General features: G+C 33.0%; 2 non-coding genes across 2 annotated transcripts; both read left to right on the top strand.

Moving 5' to 3' along the window:
* Nucleotides 1-14,690: 14,690 nt before the first annotated feature.
* TRNAK-UUU (transfer RNA lysine (anticodon UUU)) lies at nucleotides 14,691-14,763 on the top strand. The gene has a single exon. It is a non-coding gene; the product is annotated as a tRNA-Lys (tRNA).
* Nucleotides 14,764-16,428: 1,665 nt separating this feature from the next.
* TRNAK-UUU (transfer RNA lysine (anticodon UUU)) lies at nucleotides 16,429-16,501 on the top strand. The gene has a single exon. It is a non-coding gene; the product is annotated as a tRNA-Lys (tRNA).
* Nucleotides 16,502-20,214: the final 3,713 nt, after the last annotated feature.

Genomic DNA, 20,214 nt, shown 5'->3' with positions numbered 1-20,214 from the left:
TATGGCAAAATTTTTAAATTTCAATTTTCAAATGCCTATAACTCGGAAATTATTATCTCTTATAAGCAAGCATGTGCAAGCCGAACGCTTTCCAAAAATATAAAAATCTTTGAAATCGGATGGGAAACCGAAAATGGCACATGTTTAAAAATGTTACCTCTCGAAGGTACCTACTTCGGCCCCCATAGCGCCCTGGAGAATTTGTAGGGCACATCTTAATAACTTAAACTTGATACTTGAAACTTAATACTCCTTGGTTACGCTCACGTCAAATTTTATCCCGATTGGACCAGCAGTTTAGATATGCCAGATTTATTTCCTTTGTATTCTGTACATACCAACTGTATGATATTGTAGCTAGGATGACTCCTTCGATGACATCCCAAGAGGAACTGATATTTTAACATGACAGTTTGCTCCATGACCGGAGGAACCTTCGTGTATATATTGTTATGAGGTATGCTCCTGACAGTTCTTAAGGTAGCATTTAGTTTGCTTTGAATATTATTCACTGGGCATCAATGAAGGTGATCAGTCTCAAGAGACTTCGTATTCATGTTTCGATATGGAGGTATCTTTAAACATAATAACGACCATTCATTCTTCGTCAGTCTTTCTTTAAGAACCAAGTCTTATATTTTGTCAACTAAGTGACTAGTGCTTTGTGGGCCATATTTCTACTTCACAATTTGTGCGAGACTGCTGGATGCTCTCAAAGTTGGTATCGTGACAGTCTCAAATGCCTTCTGAGTGGTAATCGCAATGTGCTGGTGGTAGGTGACGGGTCAGATGGTGAAGGAGATCAGCCTCAAGAGTTGACAAGGAGGATATCGACTCATTAACCCTCCGTTACATTTTTTCCAGGTTTTAGTATGGGTAAGACATTTCCGTTGTCAGGTACTCAATTCGCCAATAGCAAAAGAGCGTCAACATCAACATCGATATACCCTTGGCGCCAATAGCCCTGTATGGTTTGATGACCTTTGAAAATTTGGTTGGAGATTAAATCCGTGGTGTGGACGTTTTGTTTCATCTTGTCATTATCAGGATGCTCATTTAGGATCGAATTTAGACTTATCTTCAAAACAAACCGTAGATCAACTGTCGTCAAGTTTTAACTTGACAATCCTTGGGTCACCTGTGATGGAACTTCGGATGTTATCTGGCTCATCTACTGGTCAGGTTGTTTTTTAATAGGATGTTTGGTCGCCCTATGAATAGTCGACCAGTAGCAATGAAGCGCGTGGCTGCTGCGGGGACAGTTTCCAGGAACTTTGTCTCTGCTTCGGGTACATTGGAGAGTGTCGGATTATAAGTTAAGATGTGATCAGGAAATGATCTGATCCGCCTAATTTAGAGTATTGTAACAACTAGTGAATCAAGCATGATCGGGTTATGTTGCACTTGGCCTTTCCATCAATAATGTGATCGGACTCGATTTTAGTCCACCAGCGGGGTCATCATTCCCCTCCCTATCATCATTCTTCGTCGGTCTCTCTTTAAAGCTGAACTGTACATCACAACATGCCAACTCCAAATACGTTGTCTTAATTGACTAGTAATTGATCAATCGCCTTCTAGATGTCCTACAAGGTTTATATGTCCTTGCCCTAAGTGCTGCCGACTACCGCTTTATGGATTATGTTTCCACAAAGCGATATATAGCATTTGAGTAGTAGCAATTTTTAAATAAAATATTACTATCGCATTTTGAGTTTCACTGTAGCTGGCTCCAGTGCTTATTCGGTTTTATCAAAATTGTAGTTATTTGACCATTATAATGGTGGAATATGCCCACAACGAACGATTTGGTATTGCATTTTTTTACTGCTTCTCATTTTTGCTAAAATTTTAAGCTTTTCTTTTCATTTAGCGTGGTTTTTGTTTAGTTTTGCTTAATATTTTTTTTACATTTCTCTACATGTTTAAAAAACAAATGCGTTTTACTTTTATAATTTATAATTTTGAGCAAAACAGGCAGGCAGGCATCATGTAGGTAGGTTGGCAGGCAGGCAGGCAGGCAGGCTGAAAGAAGGAATCATCTCTTGCTTTAAGTATAGAGTGCAACATCAGCAGCACCACTTCGTCCGCCCGTTCGTCCATCAGCCAGTACCTTTAATCATATTTTCAGCAAATTATTATAATGTATTATTATTGTAGATGTTGTGCTAAATTGTTTTTGTTTTCTTATCTCATGTTGTTGCAGCATTGATGTTGCTGTTGCTGTGGCTGGTGTCTTCTGTTTTTTTCTTCTTCTCATTCTTTGAATGCGAATACAGATATTTGAAGTTTCTTGTCGTTTGCAATAATGCGTTTTAATGGTTTTAATATCGTTCTGTTTTTTTTATTTTTTTATTTGTACATATTTTTATTTTTTCTGTTCGCTCATTTATTATTATGAAATTCGAATTGTTTTTGTTAATATCATCCAATTATGGTTTACTTACGAACGTAGTGGTTATTTATTTATTACTTTTTTTCTGCTCTTGTGTTTTTTTTGTATGTAGATTTGTGGGAACATTGAAAATAAAATAAATTTTGAACGAAATTAAAGTTCAAAAACCCCATTATTTAGAAGTTCAAATACTAAAATAAGTAGCTGTCGTAAATTGTATGTATTTGATGATGCTCGTCTTAAATTTTGCATAACAAATACATAATTTAATATTGGTTGCAACTTTGTTTTTATATTTTTTTGTTTTCTTATGTTTTTGTTTGAGATAATAAATTGTTGTGCTACCATCCATTTGTTTCTTTGACACAAAACTATTACCTTAACCATTGAGCCATATGCCTATTAACTCTAATGTCAATCTGAAATCCATTTTCTAAAAGGTTTACTTCAGCAAAAAAAAAAATAGATCAACATATACATACATACATATATCTAGTATGTTGTATATGCAGTTATATCTACAATTTGTATCTATATACGGAAATTTGCACATAGTACAGAAGAAAAAAATAATTCAAGTCAAGAGAAAAAAAACTATTAAAACAAAGAACTATATGGTGCTGAAGGTTAAAATAAGCTCCTGAGAAAAGTGTAAAAGTCTATGAAGTAGCAATGTGCTTTAGTTTTAGTATCAAAGGAAATTTGTTTCTTGTTTATTTTATGTTTTTTTTTTATTTTGTGTTTAAACATTATTTGAAGTGATATAAAGCTGAGAAAAATGAATATTTTTCTGGCCATACAAGCATAAACTTATATACATACGAGGGTTTTATCAAAAGTTTATTCATATTATTTAAAAAGTTTGTTCACATACATACATTATGTATGTTCCATATATACTTAACCAATTCCTCTGGTTCACATGTAAATTCCAATCATTGTGGAAACCAAATTTGTTGCCAATCAAAATATTCGGTTTTAATTACTGAATAACATTGCTGGGATGTCACAAAAGGTTTAATCGAATTGTTTTCAATAGAAAACTTTCATATTCCGTTTATTGTCTAAATATTCATAATTATAATTAATATCGTGATGAAAATGTACATAATCTAGTTTTATAAGAACCTTAATCCTTATAGCAACTTTTGTGAGGATCAGTCCATAATTGACCCCACCACCCTATATCAGAAAAATATTTTATTGACACATATTGATGTTGGGTATACAACACTCTTATGGCGTTTCCTTTTCTGACACAAAATGTTGCCAACATATTTTGTACCATTTATTAAAGACTAGTTAACCGCCCCGGCTTCGCCAAGTTTCTCCATCCCACATACACCTGCCTGTTCTTATTTATTTGCAAATAAAATATCTAAATTTGTTCTGCATACTTTAGGGGGCTTTTTTATTAAAGTTGACTGAATTCAAAAAAAATTTCCGAGTTTTACTCGAATAAAAAAAAATCAGTCAAAAATCGGCCATGCCAGGCAAACAAGTTTAAAGACAATGAATAGGAGGCGTTAATCCAGGATGATTGTTATAAAACTCAACAAGAGCTTGCAAAATCATTGGCAGCAGGATTCATCCAAAAGCAGGGAAATTGGGTAACATTCGAATTGATGCCAACAGTCTTTGAAAAACGATTTTTCATGTCTGAAATGCTGCTTCAACAGCGAAGGAAATCATTTTTGCACCGACTCATTACTTGTGATGGAAAATGGATCCATTACTATAACCAGAAGCGTAAGACGTAAAAGCCAAATATTCATTACGTTAAGGTAATGCTCTGTATTTGGTGGGACCAAAAGGGCATTGTTATGAGCTGCTGAAACACGCACAGAATATGCTGCCATACATGAAACTGCTAGGCAATCCGACTACTATTTGTTTCGATTGATGCAGAACGCTCTCTCTGGGACAAGCAAAACGCGTCCCAATTTGTGTTTGTAATTTTTTTTAAATTGGCTTGATTTGTTCTTGGCCTCAAAAGATGAACAGTTCTTTTGGCTCGGAATCCATATGTTGCCAGAAATAAGGAAAAAGGTCATAGCTAACAATGGCCAATACTTTGAATAAATTTATATTGTACAAATATTTCAAAATAAAAGCTAAAAATTTTAAAAAAAGTCCTAATTTTTAAGTCATACACCGAATATATTAAACCTTCATCTCATAATCGATTCAGAAATGTCGATGATGACGTTCTTATAGTGCGATAGTGCTGTATGTAATTCTAAATACAAATTGACAATTCGGAATGCAACAATTTTTAAATAACATCAAGAACAACATGTTCATAAATATCTACTCAAATACCCTTGATATTTTAGATGATACAATACAATAGCTTTTTCGATGTCTCGAATCTTAAAACGTAGTGTAATAGTTATCTACTCTAAAATGATGTACAACAGGTTGCAACTCAAATGTTTTATTTGATATGCTCGGGATAAATACAATGATTAACAAACAGACTCCCTTTTTCAGTGTCATTTCTTAGCCAGATTTCACTTAAGCCGATTATAAAAACTCTTCGAGGTCAGCATAACGAATAAATTATATTATATCTGATTAATCGAGTGGTAGGGTTAGTTTATTTATTTTCTGATATTAGTTTCCGAGCACTGAGACATTTTCTGTGTTTTCAAATGAAGTACCGGTTACTCCGGGTTGAAAGTTTGGGTAGACCTCGGTTTTCTTATGGGTAAGTTTTTATTTTATACTTAGGTTTTTTACTTATCAACTATTTATTGAGCCACAGTCTTGCTGATATGTGAATCTTTCTGCTGACACGTGCCACTTAGAGTATCCAAAACTGAAAACCGGCCAACCGGTTTTTTCATCTTTGTAAATCCACCGGTTTCGGTTTTTTTAGCTTTTCGATTTTTTGACAAACCGGTTTTTGTATGACGGTTAACCGGATTTAATAAAATATATTTTCTAAAGCTCATTCAAACATATTTATGAAAACCTTTGATACCATTTTTAAAAATATTGATTTATTTTATAGAAAATTGTAGCTTTTGACAACATTTCGTAAAAGATATAAAATATATTATATATATATTTATGCAATTATAATTGCATAAAGAATTCAAAAATGCTAAATTTCCATTAAATAAAAATTTAATATAAACCGTTTAACCGGTTTTTTTGAAGTCAAATATTTGATGTATAATGCTTGCGGATTCTCCTTCTGTCTGGGCCTTCCTCTCTAACTGTATACAACTTTGGCCTAAACATCTCAGTCCACTCACTGATCAGCTCTCTGCTATTGATACTCTCAGCAAATATCAACCTCATCGATCTCCGGTTAATCTGAAATGAAATAGGGTCTCACATGTTTTACCAAATTTATTGTTTTGCCTGTGTTAGTGATCACAACTGTCGAATATTTAATTTATCAGGGGTCCAATAGATTACCAATAGTGAATGAGCGATCTGAAGAATCTAAATTCTAGCGAATATTTTCTGAATAAATTCTCGTTAAAATCAGTAACATCCAGTCCTTTCTGTGGATTAGTGCGCCATCAAATAGGTTTTCTGATCGAAATCACATTCCAACCCGTTTTAGAAATTATATCGAACAAAACACGACCCTTCGAAAGAAAACTGTTCGAAAAATTGTCTATGAAAATTAGATTTTAGAGAAAATTACCCTAAAGCAAATCGGATTTTGGTGGCTCCGAAAAGTTATGAACAGATATGGTTAAGTCGACTGTCCAACGTACAAGGATCCAGCATTCCCAATTTACATACATATATACACATGTAGTACTAAAATTGTATTGATTTTGTTTAATAAAAATTTAAATTTGAGTCAATAGAAAGCATGTGTGGAATCAATATGTCTTATTATTTAAAGCGGAAACGAAAAATGAAATTAAGGAAACATTACGGCATCCTTAGTCTAGAATGACAATAACATAAATCAGATTTATTTTATTCAATTTATGTTAAATAGTTTTATTGTCTATAACTAAACACTGGGCACGAATCGAAGTTTTGTCACCAACTCTCAACTTTCTTTAATGATTTCTTTTTTTTTTGTTATGAATTTTCACTCATCACCAGCGTCCATCTACCACATCGTTTGGTTGATGTTACCAGTGGCAAATATTTGGCTCCAACAATTATGTATTGCATCATACAAGCAAAACGTATATTTTATGTATCTTCTTATATACAAACATAAAGATACATAAGAACATGTGGGTATGTATGTTTGTCATTCGAACAAGTCACATAAAAATCTAGGATCAGCAAAATATATACAGCGATATTTTTATTTTTTGTTGTGTGTCTCTCTATTTTATATTGTAGCTTCTGTACGTTGTTTTTGCTGGTGCATTAGACTGTATTCTTGGGAGTTCGTGTTCTGTTCCAATGTCCATCTAAGCAATGCTGTGTATGTATGTTTGTATATAGTGTTTACGGTTCTTTATTGTTATATGGATTGATTCTGAGTAACGCAATTCTTTAGGTTCTTTTTCGTTTCCTCCATGTATGGATTTGCATAAACATACCGACATTAAACAATGTATGTAAAACTAAATATCTACATACATACATACATACATACATAGATATGTATGTATTCCGTAGATGTGGCTTCTTTCTCTAACATAAATACTAATAAAAGAATAGAAGAAGTAGGCTTGAGTTAGTGACTGAGTGAATATGTGTGTGGGTAAGTGTGTTCTAGGAAGGACCAGCCAACAATCCATGCATTTTTTTTTTCATATATAAAAATTTGATAGTCAAAGGAACAACAGTGTTTGTATTTATATGAACGTGTATGTTGGATGAGATTTTATGAAACTCCTATCAGACTTCAGATCATACGGTTTTTAGTGGCAACTTTACCTTTACCACCAGTACTCCGTACAAGAGCACGGGAGTTGTGGTAACTACACTATAGTGAACGAAAATCCTGCCAATGTATGTACGTAACATATTGATGCACCAAAAGGATTCGTATACGTTTTTTTTTCCTCTATACGCATCAACGTTTTTCTAACGAAGAACTTTTTACTGCAAAGTCATGAGTTTCTTTGGAAAAAAAACTTTTTCACTTTTGGATTGCATTACGACAGCTACTGTGTCTAACTGGGTGGCTGTTATTGATGCCTTAAAAATCATCATACCATTCCGATTTGGAAAAATTAGAAGCAACTAGACTCAGATGTGTGGAATATTACAGCAAAACTTCATTTGCTCCCAACATTCGAAAAATCATCGTCATCATCATCATCGTCGTCGTCATGAAAAACGACTCCAACAACAACATCAGCAACAGCAACAGCAACATTTACAACAACGTCATTCATGTATTGATGTGCTTGCTTACTTCGTTTGTCCTCTAGCTCTCACGCTATGGAGCCCATGTCTGTTTTTCTTGTACGAGCAGTATGTAACATTGTATGCAATGCATATTAAATTGAATCGAATTCTACACTCATATGTTAGTTACACTCACACACACATAAATACAGACAAACCTTACACTTATTGCCTCCTGCTGCCACCTGCCTGCCTGCCAGCCACCACCCTACCAACCATTCGAGTTGCAAGCATCATGCCATCCATGCCCATGGTGTTGTTTTCTATTCTATACTTTATTGTAGAAACGTCGTAGCTAGAATAAGTTACGTTTAGAAATAGGCGGAGTTATCAACGTTTTCAAGTCTTTATAATAAAAATTCACCGTATACAAGTTTATATTTTTGTATATCTTTCATACATCCAACCACACATCGATGCACGTACATACCAATAAAATATACGAGTATTCGTCCATCCATACCTATTGATACATACAGTAGTGTTCAGTTACATTCGACCGATAACATGAATTGTTTTGACAGCTACGGTTTTCATTTGCTCGAAACATAAAATGCAAAACCCTAGACTCGAAATTTTGTTCATGATTTACAGGACTAAATTTCAAAATAGCAGGTTGTTTTGCATTTAGTATTGAGTGCAACATCTTGTTGAAAATATAAAATAAATTATTCCAGTTCTCTTTATTTTATGGGTCTATATTAAATTTGAATGGTTGCTGAGGCCAGATCAGCAGGAATCCATTACAATCTTCCTAACAAAACAAAACTAATCTTCAGACTGATTCGTTTCATATCAATCGTCGTTCAATATAAAGTTTTGAAAGATCAACATTAAAATACCTGCAATTTGAGTTGTCACAGTTTTATTTTAAATTGTACTGAATATTTCTCGATCATCATTCAGAAGAAGTAATTTTTCAATAGGATGGCGAACCAATGTACACGTCAAAAATCGTAAAGAATGGTGTTCCTAGAAAAATTTCTTATTAATGCCGTTACCAGCTCAATGTCCTGAGTTCAATCCTATTGAGAATTTTTAGTGAATCGTGAATTGGCGGTTGAAACAATACCGATTAACTCCTACCAATTAGTACGAGCTTTAACAGCGGATTGAGCACGAGAGAGAGAGAGAGTATTCCAAATAAAGTTAATGTAGAAAATTGGTAGAAAATATGCCAATGCGTGTAAAAATTTATTTACGTAATAACGGATTTTGAAAAAAATTCTAAAAAGTGCAATTCTTCCCTAAAGTTATTGTGGGGTGCAAAATTGAGTACATGCGACTTATTTTAGTTTTGTCTGTTTTTTATTTAAACTGGATGTTTTTTGTTTTGAATTGTAATTCATTTTGTTACATATTAAACATGAAATAAATGATAGAACTAATTTTTGGAATTGCTTTATTAGTTTTATTTTTATTCCATAAGAAGTGCACAAAATAGAAACATGTACTCATGTGTGCTCCCCAATGTATGTATGTATAAGGCTATCAGTGCAAAAGTGGTGTAACTCCAAACTATTTATTTAGTGTTATATTAAACTTACACCATTTTTGCTACTTTACTTTGTGATATTATGCTCTGAAGAAAACATTTTTATTCAACTCCATCTGTTTTTGAATACGAAAAGGTAGCTTGTAAGGACTGTATATAACACCAGAGTTACAACACTTTTGCGCTGATGTCGGTAACCGCAATTGCAGTTAATTTGGTAGGTATATTTTAGAGTTAAATGCAGTCGAAGGAAAAGTCCAACGGATAACGTAAACAACTTTGATAATTTATTATTATTTAATTCTTAGAAAGATATTTCTACTAGACGATTATTCGAAATTAAATAATCTTAGGGTCGTTATTTTAATGTCAGCGTTTTACAATACTCAAACAGTAAATAGCCCTGATTAATCGAATAACGTTTAACCGATTGATTACCCAAAAACTTTTTTTGAATATTGTAGAATTTTTGGTAAAAATTCTTAATCTTAAGAAATGCGGTTGGTTGTATGTTTGCTGAAATGAACTTTCCAGTTTAATATCAGATATGCGTTCCAAAACCCAAAACTTTTGTATTGAAAAGTAGCAAATCGATGATTTTTCCAAATATTTTTGGATATACAAACACTCATTTGCTGCAACAATGTCTGGGCGCATATTTTGAACGTTTTTCGGCCAATGCTCCCTTCAAACGAATCAGTTGCGTCTGGTCAGATTTCATCAGTTCATAATAGATAGGACCCTTTTGGTCCCACCAAATACAGAGCATTACCTTGCGTCATGGATATTTGGCATTGGTGTCGATTCGTCTGGTTGGCCTGGCTTCATATACGATTTCTCTAGCTTCGTAATCCATTTTCCATCGCAAGGAATGTTTCGATTCAAAAATGATTTTCTTTATAGCGTTCAAACATCATTTTGGACTTGCAAAATCGTCTTTCATGGTCTCTCAACTTCAATTCGTATGATACCCAATTTCCCTGCTTTTGGATGAATCCTGCTGCTCGCAAAAGTAATTGCTTCTTCAGTAGCTCCCAATGATTTTGCAAGCTCTTGTTGAGTTTGACAACAATCTTCATGGAATAATGCCTCCAATTCTTAATCTTCAAACTTTTTTGGCTGACATGGGAGATTTTCATCTTCCGTGTCAATATCACCACTTCTGAACCGAATAAACCATCTCTCGCACGTTGAAACCGATTGAACACATAAGCTTCGGTGTGCTTCAGCGATACTTTTTTCATATGACACTTTGTTGGTTCAAAATTCGAAATTTTCAAAGCAAAACAAATGCTGTTGTTTACACTTAAATGTTCAATAACTAAGTGAGAATAAATGACAGATATGTATCCTTCAAAATTACATATACATATGTTATTAAACCGCGTTCAAAAGATTCGCCATCTATTGTAAATCCTGCATTCGAAGTCATATATAAAGAACATTGATATTAAATATTTAAATACAATTTGCGATTTGAGATAGCACGAAATTTTATGATATTTTGGGAATCAAGTTGTAATTTAAACATCTATTGGTGTCCCGATAGACTTGTCTATTAATCTGAGGGTTGTGGGTTCGATTCCCGCCAGAGAATCTGGGTGTATCAGCAGATAAGCAAAAGGCTTCGCAGTTTGCTTAAAAACACGAACCTAGAGTATAATGAATAACTACATAGTATGTTACGTAATAAAGTCAGAATTAACAAAGTTGAATTGTCAAAAAATGCAGCGATCCGTAAAAACCGTGATCTTTTTAGTGATCACGGTTTTTACGGATCGCTGCATTTTTTGACAATTCAACTTTGTTAATTCTGACTTTATTACGTAACATACTATGTAGTTATTCATTATACTCTATCAACATTTCTTTTTCGATTATACAAATACTAGCTGAGCTCGGTCCGCGTTGCTGGCCTGTAGAAAACATCTGTTTTATATTGCATCGCGATCTCGATTTTAATATAAACAAAATTGTTTATCACAGAACGAAACTCAAAAATCTAACTATACACTGTTACCCAAAAGTCTTTTCTGAAGATTCCTTGAAAATTTTATCAAAATCGGTCCAGCCATTTTTGAGTCCATACGGAACATACATATTTTTATGAAATATATGGCATTAGCGTTATAATGTAAAAATAGGATTTCTACACGCCCCTCCGCCCACAGACCGAATATTAAAAATCTAACTATATAGTGTGGGCTATTCTGAAGATTCCCTGAAAATTTCATCACAATCGGTCCAGCGGTTTTTTATATATATAGTTGGCATTAGCGGTATAATGTAAAAATTTGATTTTGCCACACCCCTCCGCTCACAGACCGAAAATCAAAAATCTGACTTTAGAGTGTTACCTGCTAGACTATTCTGAAGATTCCCTGAAAATTTCATTAAAATCGGTACATCGGTTTTTGAGTTCATTGGGAACATACATCCATTTTTATATACATATATGGATGAAAAATATTTGTATGAGAAAATTCGAAAATCTTCTTTACGAAAGCACCGAATGGACCTAATGTAGTATTTTAGGTGTCCAAAACCATATTCAGAAAATTTCCTTTCCAATGATACCAGTTTGGGGCTAATCGGTTGGATGGTCTCAGAGTCTATAACGGACATAGGTAGAAACATTTTTTGTATTTTATATATATAGATAAATTAAAATGAACAGCTTTTAAGTTTAAAGATATCACAATATAAGATCATTATTCTATTGTTTGAGGTTGTTTTTTGTAATAAAAGTCATCTAAGTAATAAATAAACATTTGCTGCTCTTAATGTTTATGGTTTTTCCCAAACTAGAGAAGGGAACCAACATAAATATAGTTTTATGGTTGGAACTGATCCAAAAAACAAAAAAAAATAATTTTTAGGCCAGGAACTTTCAATCCAACTATTTCTTGGTTCTATAAGTAACAATCTTAAGTTATGTACAGGAATTCATGGCGACTATCAGGATCTTTCTATTTTTTATTGTCTCTGCATCGAGACTTGTCGTTATTCAGTTTCATAGCTGTGTTGGAAGTACTGGGAAATTGTCACGTTCGTCATAACCGTAGCCAATCTTTAGATATTTTATATTTTAGAATTGTGAGGACACTCATACTCACAGAGGAAAACTTAAATTCAATCACACATACCCGTACGTACACACAATCATGAAACATTTTGTACCCTTTCACAAAATACACACATGCTTGCATACAAACAGACATGTATGAGTACTCGTATAAATTATTTTTTATTTTTTTTTATTTCCAATATTTTGTTTTTGCTTTAGGTTCTTTTCTATTTTGCATGCACACACACACAAACATATGTACATTAGAGTAGCCCCATTTGTATGGAGGAAAACTAAGATATCGATGTTCCCAACTAAAATTAAGTTTGAAGAGACCATTTCTTGTTCTGGGGTCAGTGTTTGGTAAGCTGGATCAAAGAATAAAAATTTTCCTTTTAAGATTTTTATGATTTTTTCATATTTCACGCAAAGGAAACATATGAAATGTTGGTTTCTTATTAAAGGTGCTTTCAATGCCGTATCTGAATTCTCGTATCAAAAATATTCAAATTCTTTTTTTTTATTTTTGGCAACGTATGGATACCGACCCAAAAGAATTGTTTATCTTTTGAGGTCAAGAACGAATCAAGACAATTTCGGATAATCTGTTCTGAAGTGAAGCGTATTCCAGAGAGAGAGAGCGTTCTGCATCGATCGAAACAAACACTAGTCGGATGGGGCATGGTCTGGACTATAAGGTGTGTGGCAAAACTTCCCAACCACTTTATTCTAAGTAGTTTTTAACAACACTTACTTCAAACGAATCTCTGCCCAGATTTCTACAGCTCAAAACTGATAGGTCCCTTTTGTTCCCACCAAATACAGAGCATTTCCTTAGCACCATGGATATTTGGCTTTGTTGTCGATACGGCTGGTTGGCCTGTCTTCGCACACGATCTTTTACGCTTCCGGTTATCGTAATGAATCCATTTTTCATCGCAAGTAGTTTCCTTGTTTTTCAATTTGCTTGCAAATGTTTTGAAATTGCTGATTGTGTAGCTCCAATGATTTTGCAAACTCTTGTTGAGTTTAACAACAATCTTCAAGGAGTAATTCTTTCAATTCTTGACCTTCAATTTTTTTTGGATGGCCTTTTAAATGCCTTTTACATGATCAACATTTCATATGTTTCCTTTGCTCAACAATTTCTGAACCCAGGACAGAAATTTATAGAAAGGGTATCTAGAATTAAATAATGTTTTATTTTAGTTGGAAACATCTACAATATTTGTTTGGATGCCACCCTAATATACATATGTACATGGATGCATGTATTCGTAGATAGAAAACAACAAAGTTGTATTAGAATATGGTGATTCTATAGATTTTTTCCTTATGCAAACCATTTATATGAGTTTGAGAAAAAAATTATTGCTTTACTCAATAGTACTTCAATACTGAGATGACGTTGTCGTTCTCGTTGTCGATGATGATGATGATGAGAGTGGGGATGATGACGATGTTGGATGGAATTGGGTGACGGAGGCAGTGGTAGTTGTAGTGGCGGTGATGACGATTTCGATGGTGATGTTCAGGCGGAGGCTGGTTGCTGGAATAGAAGGGAAATGGAGGTTCAAGTGTCTTTACTGTTATCGGTTCTAATGCTGGTAGTGTTGACGGTTGCTACCGCTGCTAGTTTGTTGTAGTAGTTGTGAATGTTGTTTTACGTTTCGTTTTTTTTTGCATTATTGTTGTTGCTGTTATTTTGTTATTGTGAAGGTAGAAGCGAGACATTTTTGCTAATGCATTGATTAAAATTGAATTTTTAATTAAAATATATGTTGTTCTTGTTGTATTTTTTCTTCTTTTTTTTATTTTTTTAGTTTCGTTTCGTTTTGTTTTTACCGCTGCTGCTTGCTGTTGTAGCTGTTGATATTTTTGTTACAACTGCACTTGTTACTATTTTTTATTCTATATTTTATATAGATTTGTTTTATTCTACACTCTTACAAACATATTATAATACATGTGTGTGTGAGTGTGTGTGTTTTTTTTTTATTAATGTATGTGTGCTTAAGTTTTCTACCTTCAACGAGTACTTACACATACCGTTTGGATTAAATATTATTATTATTTTTATTATGTTTTTTTCACTGTTCTTTCAATGATTGAGTATATAGAGTACGAGTGTATATAGAATATTTATTATTTTCATTTTTCTTGTTTTTTTTATTGTTTGCATAAATACTTACATACATCTATCCATATATATCTATGTTTAATACATGCATTTATCTGTATGAATGTAAGTATGTTAGGATGGCCCCCCCAAAATAATTATCTATATTTTAAATTAAATCGTTTGTGATCCTTGCCTCCTATACATAATTAGAATTTCTGAATTTCTGTCTTTGTTATCTGAAGCGTCGTACTAAGACATGTGAGCCCGGGTAGCTCAGTCGGTAGAGCATTGGTATTTTAATCCAAGGGTCCAGGGTTCAAGTCCCTGCTCGGGCGAGCAACATTTTTTTAATTTTCTTTATCGTGTTATTTTATTAAAATAAACATTGTTTTCCTTCTTAAAAATGTTTCAAAAACAATACTTTCCTTTGTATAGGGATTACTTGATTTTTTTAACATCACTTAAAATTTGATTAAAAAAGTAAAGCTGCATCAGCCGGGAATCGAACCCGGGCCGCCCACGTGGCAGGCGAGCATTCTACCACTGAACCACCGATGCTATATGTTGAGCATATCGAGCCCTTAGCGCCAAATTATCGTAAGCGACAAACACAAATTTTACAGGAGAAGGTTTTTTCGATTATTTTGAAATTTATACATAGCATTAAAAATTTTATTATGCGATATATTACAATTTCGTTCAAGCCATGATACAATAATTGTAGAAGGTAGAATCACTAGGGAGAGTTTTCAATATTTAGCCCTATAACGTCAAACTTTGATTTGGATTTTTTTATATTTTTTTATATTTTCTTTTGTTTGACGTTACAAGAATTGTATAATTGAGAAGTTATTTTCTACAGGTTGTACCTTATGTTGTTGTATCATGGTCAAGCTATTTGTCTATTTTTCAAAAATATTTATAACTTTTGACCATTGAAAATTCATGGAAAATATGACCAAAAATATATTTTATTGAATTTTTGCATAGCTAGAAATTTTTCGAATTGAAATAAAATATTTATTTATGAATAGATTTTAATGAAATTTTAATTTTTGTTTCATTTAAAATATTTTATGAAAACTTAGCTTTCAGATAGTATAAATTCCTTATACATCATCTTAGAAATTTTTTGCGATAACTTAAAAAGAAAAAAATTCTTTTTTCCCAAAAAATTTTTCGAAAAATCGGCTTTTCAAAATTTTTTAAATTCAAATGAGTATAACTTTGGACTTAGTCATTAGTTTTAAACAGTTCTTTTCTTATTTGACACATACGTATGTTGTTAGTCCAATGAAGGAAAACTGGAGAAAATTGGTAAATATTTGGATACGCTGTTATCAAAAAACTGGAGTAGGGTGGGTAAAAATGTTGAAAATTTAATTTTCAAATGCGATTATCTCCTAAGCAATAAAAGATAATTGATAGCTATAACGAGGTTTTTTTAAGCGCTCGATGAGAAGATTCTATATGTGTAATTTTTTTGAAATCGGAACATAAACGAAGAAATAGCTTCAAAAATATATACCAATTTGGAAAGCTATCATCAAAATAGTTCTTCTAATAGAGAAACATAGAGCCGAAACTAGAAAAAAACTCAAACAAAAAAATTACTCAAATGTTGTTTTAGTTTTCACATATTTGTTTCTACCAATACATTCTCACCATTTAGGTTTCTGACAAATGAGTTAGGTCTTTGACAGGAGAGTGTCCGCTCTATGTCTATTCTCTATGGTTTCAAGCGAACTTTTATTTTTACATTGAATACTAACTATTAACAGTGGAGTTGATATCATTCTGAAAGAGCACGGCAATACGAATCTATTGGTATATAACCGTATAGGTCTATATTAACTCTAACATAGAGACTTTTTGATTTAAAATTTTCTGGATAACCGTTATTTACGTTATTTTATTTAAGTCTGACATTACATATTAAATTGTTAATCCGATGTATGTAATTGAGATATGTAAGAAAGAAAATGGAAATATACATATATTCCCGGGTAGCTCAGTCGGTAGAGCATTGGACTTTTAATCTAAGGGTCTAGGGTTCAAGACCCTGCTTGGGCGACCGATTTTTTGTTTTAGAGGTGTCGTATTCATTTAGCAGAAAATTAAAGAAAGTTAATCCTATAAAATAAAAGTGGAGAAAATCGGGAAATATTTGGAACCGTGGTCATCAAAAAACTGGAGTAGGGTGGGTAAAAATTTGAAAATTTAATTTTGAAATGCGAATATCTCCTAAACTATAAAAGATAATTGATAACTACGATGTTTTATGTAGTGCTCGATGAGAAGATTCTATATATGTAAGTTTTTTGAAATCGGAACACAAACGAAGAAATAGGATCATTTTTAAAATTGAACATACCCGAGGTGTCCTACTTTGGGGACTTCTGGCCCTGCTCCTGGTGAGCTCATGAGGTCCAGATTCAAAACTTAAACTCGACAACACTTCCCCTTTGTGGGTGTGAAATTGTATTCAAATCGGACTAAGGGTTTAGAAGTTACAGATTTATTTCCCTCTTTTTTTTTTCTCATACCACTGTGCACTGGTGTGTAATCATTAGCAGTACAAAGAGAACTATCTAGACAAAAGCCGATGAGTCAAATCACCCAATATCACCAATAAATATATACCACAGAAAACAGTTTTGGTTGTGATAACCGAATTTGTATCTAATCAAATAATTCAGGCTTAATAACTGCAAGATTAATAGCCACGAGGTAGAAGATTATATTGATTATTGACATCATATTGTAATATAATCGTTATAAGAATTTTAGGTATTGACTATATTAGAGAATTCCAGAAATGGATCAATGGGAGTTAGAAATACTCACATCATACAATCAAACCAACATGAATATCGATGGCTAATAATCATATGATGGAACGTGTCTAGGAATTCATATACAGAGAAAACAAAATCGTTGTGGCAACCGAATTTGTTATAAATCGAATATCTGGATTACATATACATATATACTTTCCCGGTTTTAGCAACAGAAAGTCAATTTATAAATATAAATTGCAACAACAACTAAATTTTTCGGCCATTAAGGCTGCATCATCGGTTGGCTTCAAAATCTATTGGTTGCCAAAATTAACTTTTTTATCAGTATTTTAAAAGCCATTATTATGGCAAATCCTTTTAACATCCCAATTACAATATAGTCATGCAGTCTTTTAGTTTTTATTTTGAAATATTTCTACATTTATTCAAAGTATAAGCCATTGTTAGCTATGACCTTTTCCCATCTTTCTGGCCAAGAACAAATCAAGCCATTTCGGATACTCTGCTTTGAAGGGAAGCGTATCTCAGAGAGAGCGTTCTGCATCGATCGAAGCAAATAGTGTTCGGAAGGGGCAAGGTCTGGACTATAAGGCGGATGAGGCAAAACTCCGCAACCATTTCATACATTCATAGTCTTTAATGGAATATTATGGAATATTTCGGAAAATGCTCGCTTCAGTTCCATTAGGTACAGTTTTCATGGTCTGACTAGATTTTACCAGAACATAATAGATAGAGATATTTTACTCCCACCAAATACAGAGTATTAACTTAGCGCCATGATGTCTATTCGACTCGTTCGCCTGGCTTCACATACGTTCACTTATGTTTCGGGTTATCGTAATGGATCTATTCTTCATCGAAATTAATGATTCGGTGCAAAATGATTTTCATCCGTGTCAAAATCAACACTTCTGAACCGCACAAATCATCTCTCGCACATTGAAACCGATGGAACACATTCACCATAAGCTTTTGTGAGCAATCGGTGTGCTTCAGCGGCACTTTTTTAAAATTAAAGAAATAAAGCAAAACTTTCCGCATATGACACAGGGAAAACAGATTCGCGATAGCAACCGAATTTGTTGCCAATCGAATGATTCTACCTTAGTGACCGAATTTTACAATTGTGGCTACAATATTTTAGAAGGGGTAACAAAAGTTTGGTTGCTTCAACCGAAATTCTTCTTTATCAACTGATTTTCTGTTGATAGAATCGAAAAATTCTATGTTTGCAACCGAATCATTCGATTGGCAACAAATTCGGTTGCTATCACGAATCTTTTTTCTCTGCGTAAAGCCTAGTACTCTGTTCATATTTGCGAAAAATCATGGTTTTTTCATGCGAAAAATTGTATATGCTGTTTGACAGCTAGCTGTTGCTTTTAATTTCGTGCGAAAGAAGTGCTGCTTATGTTATTTCGTGTGGAAAAATAAGGTTGCCAGATGTATTTCACATGTTTTCCACAATAAAAACGGAGTATTAATTATTATTTCGCATATATTTCATTCCAATTATTTCGCATATATTTCATTCCAAATATTTTATATGTAGTTTGACAGTATTTCGCACGAAATTTTGAACAGAGTACCTAGCTTAAGTAAGAATAAATGACAGATATGTACCCTTCAAAATGACATATAAGTTATTAAAAAACCGCGTTCGAAAGATACGCCATCTATTGTAAATCCCGCATAGATAGTCCTTTTTTATTCTGCTTAAAGAATAACCCTGGAAACATATTATTGGGATCATGTTTTCTAAGAACTAACAACAGTATTTTATTCAGCTAATCAATAGTTGAATAAATATGGTCACAAATGGTATTTTTAATCCAACAAAACTTTAATTTAAGAGAAAGTAACGTATCTGCCATTTTTATTTTGAGGGATCATCCTAGTGTGTACTACTATGTATGTATGTAGCAGTAACGTGAAATATTCTTAAGCGGTTTATATTGGAAAAATACATTATTATGCATAAAGTTATTGTGTATACATATTTTAATATCGAAAAAGATTTAAGAGTTATTCAAAATCAATAACTAGTGGATTGTGTTTTAATAAAAAATTCAAACCCGTTCTTTTTTTATGTTTGTGTCTTATGGCATGAATATGTATACTTTTAATTAAAATCTTTTTCTACATATTGTATATATTGAATAAACATACATACAATACATACATAGTAATATATTCCAAGTTGAATGAAAATGACAAAATATTATTATTTTGCTATAAATACAAAAACAAACGCAAAGAAATGTATAAACATTTGCATTTTAAATCGCCTCCACCCCTTGCACAGAGATAAGAAGCTGCAGTAACTAGAAGTTAATATTTTGAGAAAATTTTGTATTAGTTTTTTTTTGTTTTTGTATTTGTATTTTACTTACTGCAGATTTGAAAAATATACAAATGCGTACGTACGTAAATTTGTACGCATACTCAAAAACTATTACAACTTTATAATGGACTACTTGTGCCAGTAACCTTGAGGAATTCCCTTGTCTTGCTAATGCAAGCCAGACGTATGCAAAGCATACATACATCCATGTACATACATTCTTTCAAGATATTTTTGTGTCTGCTTCAATGTCTAGCCTGACAATCATATGAATCTTATATAAAGATATTCGTTCAAACACACAAGCAAACAACTTGGCAATATGTACACATAATGCACCAAAAGTCCTTGCCACATATTTTCTTCATTCATGGAAATAGTGCATAAACCTACACACATGCTTACTTATACTTACTTACTTATATGCTGCAAACTAACTTACTTACTTATATAGAAGGAAGAACGGACGGACAGACAGTCAGAGACCATGCTAAGTATGAATAAGATTGTCTGTGTGCAAGTGTAAGCATTTGAAAAATAAGTATCAAAAAGGAGTTCAAAAGTTGCAACAGCATCTTAACAGAACAACTAAGTGAACCACTTTTCCACACACCAACACACAATGCCAAACTGTTACA

The sequence above is a fragment of the Calliphora vicina genome, chromosome 3, assembly GCF_958450345.1.
Source record: "Calliphora vicina chromosome 3, idCalVici1.1, whole genome shotgun sequence".
NCBI classification, from domain to species: Eukaryota; Metazoa; Arthropoda; class Insecta; order Diptera; family Calliphoridae; genus Calliphora; species Calliphora vicina.
This window is presented reverse-complemented; position numbering and strand designations above follow the sequence as displayed.